Source organism: Arachis ipaensis, chromosome B3 (assembly GCF_059453495.1).
Source record: "Arachis ipaensis isolate K30076 ecotype BB chromosome B3, ASM5945349v1, whole genome shotgun sequence".
Lineage (NCBI taxonomy): Eukaryota > Viridiplantae > Streptophyta > Magnoliopsida > Fabales > Fabaceae > Arachis > Arachis ipaensis.
The window spans coordinates 74,864,520-74,876,729 of NC_142438.1; the positions used below are offsets into that span (position 1 = coordinate 74,864,520).

At 38.8% G+C, this 12,210-nt stretch overlaps 1 pseudogene; it reads left to right on the forward strand.

The window, feature by feature from the left end:
• The first annotated feature begins 11,491 nt into the window (after nucleotides 1-11,491).
• LOC107634474 (uroporphyrinogen decarboxylase 1, chloroplastic-like) lies at nucleotides 11,492-12,210 on the forward strand (annotated as a pseudogene).

Below are 12,210 nucleotides of genomic sequence, written 5' to 3' on the forward strand. Positions count from 1 at the left end.
CCGAGTGTATCACCGTGGGGAGCGCCAATTTTATTGGTGAAGAAGAAAGATGCGGGAATGCGTTTGTGCATGGATTACCGACAGTTGAACAAGGTGACTGTGAAGAACAAGTACCCGCTGCCAAGAATAGATTACTTGATGGATCAATTGCAAGGAGCTGGAGTGTTTTCCATGATTGATTTTAGATCCGGTTACCATCAGATAAGGGTGAAGGAGGATGATATTCCTAAGACTGCATTTAGAACACGCTATGGACACCACGAGTTTGCGGTAATGTCCTTTGGGTTAATGAATGCACCTGCTGTTTTCATGGATTACATGAACGGAGTCTTTCGTCCCTTTTTGGACAAATTCGTGGTGGTTTTCGTAGATGACATCTTGGTTTACTCTAAGACGGCAAGAGAGCATGGGGAACACTTGAGGATTGTGTTGCAAATCTTGAAGGAGCGGAAGTTTTACGCTAAGTTGTCAAAGTGCGAGTTCAGGAAGGAGGAAGTAAAGTTCTTAGGCCACGTGGTGAGTAAAGGAGGAATAGCGGTGGATCCTTCTAAGGTAGAAGCGGTGATGGAATGGGAAAGACCGACGACTATGACGGAAGTCAGGAGCTTTTTGGGTTTAGCCGGATATTACCAGAGATTTATCGAAGGATTTTCCCAGATTGCGCTACCAATGACAAAGTTGACAAGAAAGAAGTGCCATTCGTGTGGACGTCAGAGTGCGAAGAGAATTTTCAAACGTTAAAGCAGAGATTAACTTCAGCACCTGTTTTGATCTTGCTGGAACCGCATGAACTGTTTGAAGTGTATTGTGACGCTTCCTTGAAGGGTTTGGGTTGCGTGTGGATGCAACACCGAAATGTGGTGGCTTACGCCTCGCGTCAGCTGAGACCGCATGAGGTAAATTACCCCACTCATGACTTGGAATTAGTGGCGATTATGTTTGCATTGAAGATTTGGAGACACCACTTGTATGGAGTAAGGTTTAGCGTCTTTTCTGATCATAAGAGTCTCAAGTATATATTTGATCAGAAGGAGCTAAATATGCGCCAGAGAAGATGGATGGAATTGCTTAAAGATTATGATTTCGAGTTGAGTTATCACCCTGGAAAGGCAAACGTGGTAGCAGACGCTCTGAGTCGGAAATCTTTAACAATTGCTTGAATGAGGATTAAGGAAGAGGAGCTAGTAGATAAGTTTGTAGATCTTAAGCTGGATATTGGTAAAGTTGCCGGAAGAGCTTATTTGAACCAACTACAAATCTCAAGCATGTTTAAATCAGAAATACAAAGGGCTCAGCAAGATGAGCAGAAGCTTCAACAATTGTTCTAACCAGTTGGTGATAAGAGGCGCGAAGAATTCACTAAGGATGATGGAGGGTTATGGAGATACAAGGGAAGAATTTTCATACCGGATGTTGGGAGTTTGAGGTGAGACTTGCTCTCGGAGGCTCACAACAGTGGGTTTTCTATTCATCCCGGAAGCATGAAGATGTATTATGACTTGAAGAGGATGTTCTGGTGGCCTGGGATGAAAGGTGATGTAGCAACCGTGGTATCCAAATGTTTGAATTGTCAGAAAGTGAAGATAGAGCATCAGAAACCGTCAGGAATGCTACAACCACTTGAGATTCCTTAGTGGAAGTGGGAAGGAATTGCGATGGATTTTGTGACTGGTTTACCGAGGACTATGTCGGGATTTGATGCGATTTGGGTGATCGTGGATCGCTTAACCAAATTCGCTCATTTTCTGCCTATCAGAGTAAACTGTTCTATGGAAGAGTTAGCGAGATTGTACATCAAGGAGATAGTAAGGTTGCATGGTGTTCCGTCAAGCATAGTATCAGACCGTGATCCCCGATTCACTTCAAGGTTTTGGGGAGCCTTCCAAAGGGCTTTCGGTACGAAGCTATGTCTCAGTACCGCATATCATCCACAAACTGGTGGACAATTGGAAAGGACTATTCAGATGTTGGAAAATATGCTAAGAGCATGTGTGTTGGATCAACCCGGGAGTTGGGATCGTTACATGCCATTGGTGGAGTTTGCATACAACAATAGCTTTCATGCGATCATTTGGATGGCTCTGTATGAGGCCTTATATGGACGAAAGTGCCAGTCTCCACTTTGTTGGTATGGATCTGGTGAAGCAAGTGTATTGGGTCCAAATGTGGTAGCAAAGACTACTGAGAAGATTAAGAGAACACGAGAAAGGATTTTGACTGCTCATAGCCGACAAAAGAGTTATGCGGATCAGAGAAGGAAACCGTTAGAGTTTGAAGTAGGAGAACACGTATTCCTTAGGGTTACACCGACAACTGGGATTGGAAGAGCAATCAAGACTAAGAAGTTGAACCCAAGATACATAGGACCGTTTGAGATTCTAAAGAGATTTGGGCCGGTGGCGTATCAAGTCGCTTTGCCACCTCAGCTGTCTAACTTACATGACGTATTCCACGTGTACTTTAAAGACTATATAGCAGAGCTTTGTAGGTTATTCTCCCCTGAAGTCTTGAGACTCTGCTGAGGATTTTACAACCAAATCTTAATTTAGAAATGAAGGATTTTGAGTCTTTCAAAGAGATTTTGAATTTGGCATGGTTTTGTGATTGTTTGGAAGTGTTGGAAAGACGTGGAAAGTGGCTCCGTTTTGAAAAGTGATTCTTGGCAAGATGTGAATTGAATATGGTTGTTATTTAAAAGTAAATGGGCCAAGAATGATTTTGAAGTAAGATATTGAGCCTGATTGATGTGTCGAAAATGTTTTTTGAAAATCCACTGGACTACTGTTTTATATTGAGATTATGAGACGCTATGCGCCCGGCAGGGGCCGAGGTTAGATCCCGTCTGTTGAGGTAGCGGCGGCGGCGTAAGGGCGGTGGTTCATCCTGCTTGCGCTTAGATGTGAGGTCGGTGGCAATAGATCCCGCTCGCATCCCTTCGGATCATCAGAGCGTACAGGCGCAAAACCCTGGATAGTGATCCAAGCACTATATCTCGGGGGTTCCTACACCATGATTCCGAAGGGCAACATCTCCATGGAGATGTGTCGGGTTGGCAGTTGAACCGACAATATGATATCACAGCCAGTAGGGCAGACATTCATCATTTGCATTTATGTGACATTGTTTGGGTGTGCATATTGTAACTGGTTTGCCTATGTGAATTCTTATGTTAATTGCTAACTGCTATATTTGTTGTAAATCCCCTAAGATAGATTACCTGGTTTACTGAAGTTAATGTTGGTATATTATGCTTATTTGTTTTATAATGCCTTAAGCTTAAATCTTGTGATGGATATGGAGCTTAGGATTGCCTTTGGCATCCCGGGGTCTTATATCCTACATCACTGGGCACTGTTACCATACTGAGAACCTCCGGTTCTCATACCATATCTTTGTTGTGTTTTTTAGATGCAGGTCGCAACCCACCTCGGTGAGTTGCTTTGGATGGTGACAGGAGTGGAGGGTCTTGGATTCTTTTGGAGTCTTTTGTTATCTATTTATACATCTCTCTTTTGTATTTTGTTTAGCCTAGAGGCTTGTATTATGAGAGAGAAACTTGTATAAGCTGTTTTAAAGCTGTCAAGTTTCTATATGGTCTGTATATGGCTAGCCGGCTTAAACTCCGCGAGTCGTGGCTAGTTTTACAAGGATCTGTGCACTCGCACAACCTGTGCCAGTACCTCCAACAGGCTGACCTTCCCGATGTGTGCGTCCACACAGGCCTGTGTGTCCGCACAGGTTGAAGTTTTTTCCTTAGATGTGTGCGCGCACAAGCTGTGCTGACGCTGCGAACAGAAGGCACTTCCCTGCCTGTGCGTACGCACAGACGTGTACATCCGCACAGGTTGAAATATTTGTAGGGTGTGCGTCCGCACGAGGGTGTGCACCCGCACACATCAGAAATCATGAAATTCTGCAACATTGCAGAATTTTAGATTTTTAACACCAACTTTGAAGGATCATAACTTCCTCTACAAAATTCCAATTTTCACAAATTTTATATCGATTTAAAGAGTTTTCAAAGATCTTTAATTATAAACAAATTTCAATAAATTTCAAAAACTGAGGCAAAAGTTATGATCGAACAAAGTTCACCAAAAGCTCAACTTTACCAAACTTCACAACTTACCCAATTTATTACCATACACATTCCAACCTTTACCATACCATTCCAAACCCCCTTCTCTCATCAGAATTTACCTTTTGTATCATATCACAACAATCATACCACAATTTCTTTCACCTTTCATTATTCTCAACTTCATTTATCACATATACATAACATATCCACCAACCATCATCATCTCATTACCAATTCTCATCACCAACTCAACCAAGATTCATATTCATAATTAACAATACTCATGCATCTAATCCATCACATTTCAACTTCATCATGTAATCACAACGACACATCAATACATTATACCTCATCAACACAAACAATCAACAACAACATACAATTTCCAAACCTATCCTATAGGTCACTAGCCTAAGTGTCCATGAATATTATATACTACATAGAGGAAACCGAAACCATACCTTGGCCGATTCCCCTTTATGCACCCAAATTCCAACTTAGCACAAACAAGCTTCCAAGAGCTCCCAAAGCCACAATTATCCAACTATATACATATAAATCACCTCAAATCAACCTAGGGTTCTAATTATACATAAATTCACAAATGTTTAGTGGCTCTTACCTTCTCCCACAGATTTACTAGCAAGAATCCAAGGCTAAGCAAGGATTAGAGCAAACTTAAACACCAAGAATCACAAAAACTCATTTAGGCACAAACCCTATAAACCCGAAATTTTGAGGAGAGAAACTGAGAAGAATTCAAAGAGCACTATAGAGCTCTTCACAAGGAACGCGTAGCCGCTGACGGCACGCAAATCGGAGCACCGTAGCTCAAGATATTAGCTAAAGAAAAAGGAGGTGAATAGTGTTTCTTCTTCCTCTCCTCCCCTTTCTCTTTTCAGCATGAGTGTTGTGTTTGTGTGTGTGTGTGTGCTGGAAATGGGTTCATTAATGAACCTTTTATATGTTGGGCTTGGGCCCAACTTGGGCCCGGTCCAACCGTTGGCGTTTTTAGCCAGTTTGGCCCAACTTCGGGCCAAACTTTTAAAATTAACGCCCGGTTTTCCATTTCTAACATTTTTCTAATGCTTTTGCCGGTTTTCAATTTTTCTCATGCGGTACCGGGCAGACCTGAACCGGTTCAACCAGTACAACTGCCGATTCGTAGTTTTTTACGGTTTTTCACAAAAAGCACATTTTCTGACTCAGAAAGACCTACTGAGTCCGAAAATCACCTTTAAATCCTTAAATTCTCACTCTAACTTTTCGAAGTCTAATTTGGGCAATTAATCACTTAATTAACTAGTTGATTAGTCGCGGTTCTTACATTCTCCCCACCAAATAAGAAATTTTGCCCTCAAAATTTGAATTACCTGAGAAAAACTCGGGATAATCCTTTCACATTTCAGACTCCAATTCCCAAGTATGCTCTTCTACTCTGGCTCGCTCCCAAGCAACTTTAACCAATGGGACATCCTTTCCTCGCAGCTTCTTCACACTAGTGTCATCGATTCTCACTGGTATTACTTAGAAAGTTAAGTTCTCCTTCAACTCAACCGACTCAGGCTCCAACACATGAGCCGCATCCGACGTGTACTTACGGAGATGTGAGACGTGGAATATGTCATGCAAGTTAGACAGATGAGGTGGCAAAACGACTTGATACGCCACCAGCCCGAATCTCTTTAGAATCTCAAACGATCTTATGTATCTTGGGTTCAAGTTCTTGGTCTTGATTGCTCTTCCAATCCCAATTGTCGATGTAACCCTAAGGAATATGTGTTCTCCTACTTCAAACTCTAACGGTTTCTTTTTCTGATCTGCATAACTCTTTTGTCAGCTCTGAGGAGTCAAAATCCTTTATCGTATTCTCTTAATCTTTTCAGTAGTCTCTGCTACCACATCTGGACCCAATACACTTGCTTCACCAGATTCATACCAACAAAGTGGAGATTGGAACTTCCATCCATTCAAGGCCTCATACGGAGCCATCCCAATGCTCGCATGAAAGCTGTTGTTGTATGCAAACTCTACCAATGGCATTTAATGGTCCCAACTTGTAGGTTGATCCAAAACACACGCTCTTAGCATATCCTCCAACGTCTGAATGGTCCTTTTCGACTGTCCATCGGTTTGCGGATGATACGCCGTACTAAGACATAGCTTCGTACCGAAAGCTCTTTGGAAAGCTCCCCAAAACCTTGAAGTGAATCGGGGATCACGGTTCGATACTATGCTTGACGGCACACCATGCAACCTTACTATCTCCTTGATGTACAATCTCACTAACTCTTCCATAGAACAGTTTACTCTGATAGGCAGAAACTGAGCGGATTTGGTTAAGCGATCCATGATCACCCAAATCGCATCAAATCCTGACCTAGTCCTCAGTAAACCGGTCACAAAATCCATCGCAATTTCTTACCACTTCTACTAAGGAATCTCACGTGGTTGTAGCATTCCTGACAATTTCTGATGCTCTATCTTCACTTTCTGAGGTGGGAACTCAGGGATATCTTCCGGGAATACTTCTGGAAAATCTCTAACCACCGGTATCTGATCTAAGTTCTGGGCATCACCCAACGCATTAGTAGCAAATAGAATATAACCCTGACATTCATCCCCACTACAATGCACCATTACAGAGTTCAGGTAATACCCCGTAGCTACCACTGCTCCCTTTACTCCTTCCGGCATAAACTGAATTGTCTGTTCAAAACAATCCAACAAAACCTAGTTTTTTGACAACCAATCAAACCCCAAAATCATTTCAAGCCCAACCATTGGTAAAAAGATCAAATCATGCACAAACTCTCTACCCTCAAGCTTGAAACCTACTTGTCTACAATCTAACCTAGTCATAACTGTTTGATGCGGAGTATGTACATGCAGATTGATGAGCGGATAATTTATACCCTTTTTGGCATTGTTTTCACACATTTTTTAGTATGTTTTAGTTAATTTTTATTATATTTTATTAGTTTTTATGCAAAAATTAAATTTCTGGACTTTACTATGAGTTTGTGTGTTTTTCTGTGATTTTAGGTATTTTCTGGGTGAAATTGAGGGACCTGAGCAAAAAGCTGATTCAGAGGCTGAAAAAGGACTGCAGATGCTATTGGATTCTGACCTCCCTGCACTCGAAGTGGATTTTCTGGAGCTATAGAAGCCTAATTGGCGCGCTCTCAATTTTGTTGGAAAGTAAACATCCTGGGCTTTCAGTAATATATAATAGTCCATACTTTGCTCGAGATTTGATGGCCCAAATTGGCGTTCAAAGTCAGCCTAAAACATCTTGGCGTAAAACGCCCAAACTGGCACCAAAGCTGGCGTTTTACTCCAAGAACAGCCTAAGCACGAAAAAGCTTCAATGCTCAGCCCAAACACACACCAAGTGGGCCCCAAAAGTGGATTTCTGCACTATCTGCACTTAGTTATTCATTTTCTGTAACCCTAGGTTACTAGTTTAGTATAAAAACTACTTTTAGAGATTTATTTGGAGTCTTTTGACCATCTTTGGAATCATATGTAACTTTTATCATCTTTACACGTTTGGGGGTTGGCCTCACGGCCATGCCTAGACTTTTCACTTATGTATTTTCTACGGTGGAGTTTCTACACCCCATAGATTAAGGTGTGGAGCTCTGCTGTTCTTCATGAATTAATGCAAGTACTATTGTTTTTCCTTCAATTCACGCCTACTTCTTCTCCAAGATATACTCTTGTTCTTAATTTAGTTAAGTCAGAATCACTACAACAAATACAGGCTTTAGCAACGCTAAGTTTTGCAACGCCTTAAAACCGTTCTCTAAGATAGTTTTAGACAACGGTTTTTTGTAGTGTTACTGTTGAATTCAATTTTTCATGATTTTATAGCAACAAATTAAAACCGTTCTCTTTGTTGTTTAAATAACTGTACAAAAGAAACGCATAAAAACCGTTGCCAAAATGCCACACTTTAAAACCGTTCTATTAGATAGTTTTAGACAACGGTTTTTACAGTGTTGCTGATGAAGTTCAATTTTTCATTACATTATAGCAACAAAATAAAACCGTTCTCTTTGACTATTTTAAAGAACGCTTTTATAACTATTACAACAATTGTTTATCAAACAACAATTTTCTAATATTATTTAAATAATTATACAAATTAAAAGATACATATAAAATTAATTATAAATAATCATACAAATTAAAATAATTTTGTCTATAAATACTAAATTTATAAAATACTCAAAAACTATTGTTATAAATATATAACACATATTATTTAAAAAAATAAAATTAAAATACATTTATAATAAATATTATATATTTTTGTTATAAATATATAATGTAACATCTCGCGTTTTTAAAAATCTAAATATGAATAAATTGTGATTTTATCTTATTAAGTTTAAACTTTATAATTTTAGAAATTATTCTATTAGAAAATAATTAAAGAGATTTAGAGATAAATTCATTTTGAATTAATTAATATTCTTAAGTAATTTTATTATAATAGAATATTTTGTATAATTTTAGTAATTGAAAAATAAGAAAGAATTGCACAATTTATTTTAAGTAACTTTTATTATGAAAAAGTTATGACTTATTATTAATTTGAACTCCTTATTTTATAAACTAATCTATTAAGAATAATTAAATTAGTTTTATTAATATCTGGAGTTAAGTTAATTAATATTTTTGTGTCATTTTTATTAATTGGTTATTTCATATAATTTGAAATTAAAGTTCAGGCGATGGAAAATGATAAAAAGTTATATTATTTAATTTAAATAATTAATATTTTTAAGTTTAAAATTATATTTTATAAAATGTGATTAGTACAATTATTTTATAATTTAAATTAAAAATAATTATTTTAACTCATTAATATATTGATGAATAAAATTTTATACATTTTAAAAATAATCTTTATAATATTAAATTTGAATTCTAAATTATTATTTTATCTCAAATATTTAATAAAATTATCATATTATTGATATATATTTTACCATAATTTTAAAATTACCAAATAAAACCCTAATTTCACAAAATTCTTAAATTTGTTACCTGAATCCTAAGCACACTGCACACGTACAGAAAAGGAAACAGAAGGAAAGGGGGGAAGAAAGAAAAGGAAAAAAGAGAAGGGGGAATCGGGGAAGAAGAAGGAAGGGAAGGAGAGGGAGAAGAGCGCGCCGTCGCGCCCTGCCCGCCTGTCGCCGCCGTTCCGTTGAGCCGTCGCCATCGTCGCACGAACCGGAGGGTGTGGAGACGGAGAAGAGTGCGCGCGAGGGAGGAGAAGTAGCCACCATCGTCGAGGACTCCATCACCGCCGCTGAAGATCCTGACTGTCGAGCTCGTCTTCGCCGTCGCACCTCCCATCACTGCCGCCACTGAGGAGCTCGAAGAGAGAGAAAGGGTTTGCGCAGAGAGAGAAACACGATGAGGGAGGAGGAGGTTGCCTCTGTTGCTGCCAAGCCGTCGCTGACGGGGTTGGGTTCGCCGTCGCCGTTGAGCTGTGTGCCGCTGTTGGCGTCTGGATCGCCACTCTGTTTCTGCTGTAACTTGCCACTGTCCTGGTGAGCTTTACCCTGCAAGTTACTTCCACTCTGATTTTAATGTTAATTTGGTATAATGCTATTCTGATGTTGATTTGGTAACTGGTTATTTGGAATTGCTGTAGTGATTTTATTTTGATTTTAAGATTGATTTAGTATGTAACTGGTTCTCTGGTAATGCTGCTCTGATTTTGTTTTGATTCCAATTGCCCTCATACTCAATTTCACCAAACTAGACATACACTTACCTTGAAGCAGCTTGGTCTGATCATTGGCAAAGGTCAGTTATTCATTATTATTAGTAGCTTGACATTGTGGTTTAGTTCTTTTACTTTCATATTCATTGCATAGAAAATCTTAGTTAGTACCATGTATTCTTAAAGTCTGTGGATCCCAACTTTACATGCTAATCCAAAAGAATTCTCCCTTTTGTGAAAGGTTTTCATCATTGTAGATATGGCTACAAGGATGTGAGTGATCTTGAAAATGTGGTTGCCAACTATGCAAAAGCAAATATACCCATTGAAGTTATGTGGACAGATATTGATTCAATGGATGCATATAAGGATTTCACACTTGATCCTATAAATTTCCCATTGGATAAGATGAGAAAATTTGTTGACACCCTTCATCAAAATGGCCAGAAATATGTTCCCATCTTAGATCCTGTTACCTAATTCCAACACCAAGCAACCTCTTTTAACCAATCCACAAACATATTATAGCAGTTATTGATTTGAAGCTAATTTTTCAAACAGGTATCAGTGGAAATGCTGTTGTGATTTTATTTTGATTTTAAGATTGATTTAGTATGTAACTAGTTCTCTGGCAATGCTGCTCTGATTTTGTTTTGATTTCAATTGCCCTCATACTCAATTTTACCAAACTGGATATACACTTAACTTGAAGCAGCTTGGTTTGATCATTGGCAAAGGTCAGTTATTCATTATTATTAGTAGCTTGACATTCTGGTTTAGTTCTTTTACTTTCATATTCATTGCATAAGACAATAATTTGTGCATTTTTTTCCTTTAAATCTACCGCTGCTTGTGCAATCTGATGATGAGAATTTTTTTTAATGGTCGAGTATATGGCTAAAGTCTTGCATAGGACAATAATTGGTTTTCATGCTATGTTTGTAATTGAAACAGCCTAATTTAAATAAGTTTGTATTCTTGAAAGACCAGCGTTGAAGGAAGCTTGTGCTACTCTTCAAAAGCTCCTTTCAAGTAGAAGTTGCAACCTCAATTTGTTCTTTTCTTTTACTTTGTTTCCACATTCTAATGCCTTAAACGCTACACTTTCACTCCCTTTCAACCTAAAACCACACTTCTCCGTCACTTGCTCTGCCTCTTCTTCCGGTACCACAGTTTCCTTCTTCTCATTATGCTCTTCGTTTTATTCAATTTAGCTTCTTTTTCTTTTAGTTCATTTATTTTTTGAAGTGGTAGTGTAGCTAGTATGTGTGATAATAAAGGTGACGTTGCTGGTTCCTAATAGCATTCATTTTTAACAAATTTGTTGCTTTAGATAGTGGTGCAAATTGTTATAGGAGAGGGTAATTCAGGTATTTTTGAGTCTTTGAGATGAATCAATTAATTGAGATTGTTGAAGTTGATTGATTGAAGGCATGGAGAAAGAGGGGAAAAAGTTCTGTTAACAATTAACATTCATTTGTATGTTTTACAGAAATGAGTAATATTGTTCAAATTTGGAAGACTGTTATAAGCATTTCTTTCTCTTGTTTACTCTTTCATTTTCTTGATTATACTCATTTAAGCAAGAGAAATTCATGATTTTTGTGGTGATTTTGTCTTCAAATCCTCTGCTGGTGAAGGCTGCCAGAGGAGAACTTGTTAGTCGGCCACCAGCATGCATGATGCGCCAGGTGGGAAGGTACATGGCTGTTTATAGAAAGCTTGCTGAGAAATATCCATCCTTTCGAGAGAGGTCGGAGACAACTAATCTTATTGTGGAAATTTCTTTGCAGCCTTGGAATGCCTTTAGGCCTGATGGAGTGATCATTTTCTCTAACATCCTTACGCCTCTTCCTGCATTTGGGGTCGAATTCGACGTTGAAGATGTAAGGGGTCTTGTTATTCAGTCCCCAATACGCTCCGAGAAGGGGCTAAAGGCTCTGCATCCAATTGACCTGGAAAAGCTCAGTTTTGTTGGAGATTCACTCAAGATACTGCGCAAGGAGGTAAACCTAGTTGCATTACCGCTTCTATATATCATGGCTATCCTTCAAAGGAACCGTTTTCCTTACTTATTGCTTTTTACTTAGGTTGGTGGCGATGCTGTCATTTTAGGTTTCGTGGGAGCACCTTGGACAATAGCAACATATATAGTGGAAGGGGTACAACATGCACCTATACAACCATTAAGAGTATGTGCTATACAGCACCACATTTATTGCGGACTCTGCTCTCTCATTTGGCGCAAGCAATAGCAGATTATGTTATTTTCCAAGTGGAGTCTGGGGCTCACTGCATACAAATATTTGATTCATGGGGTGGACAACTACCACCTGATATGTGGGAACGCTGGTCAAAGCCTTATATCAAAGAGGTAATGTAG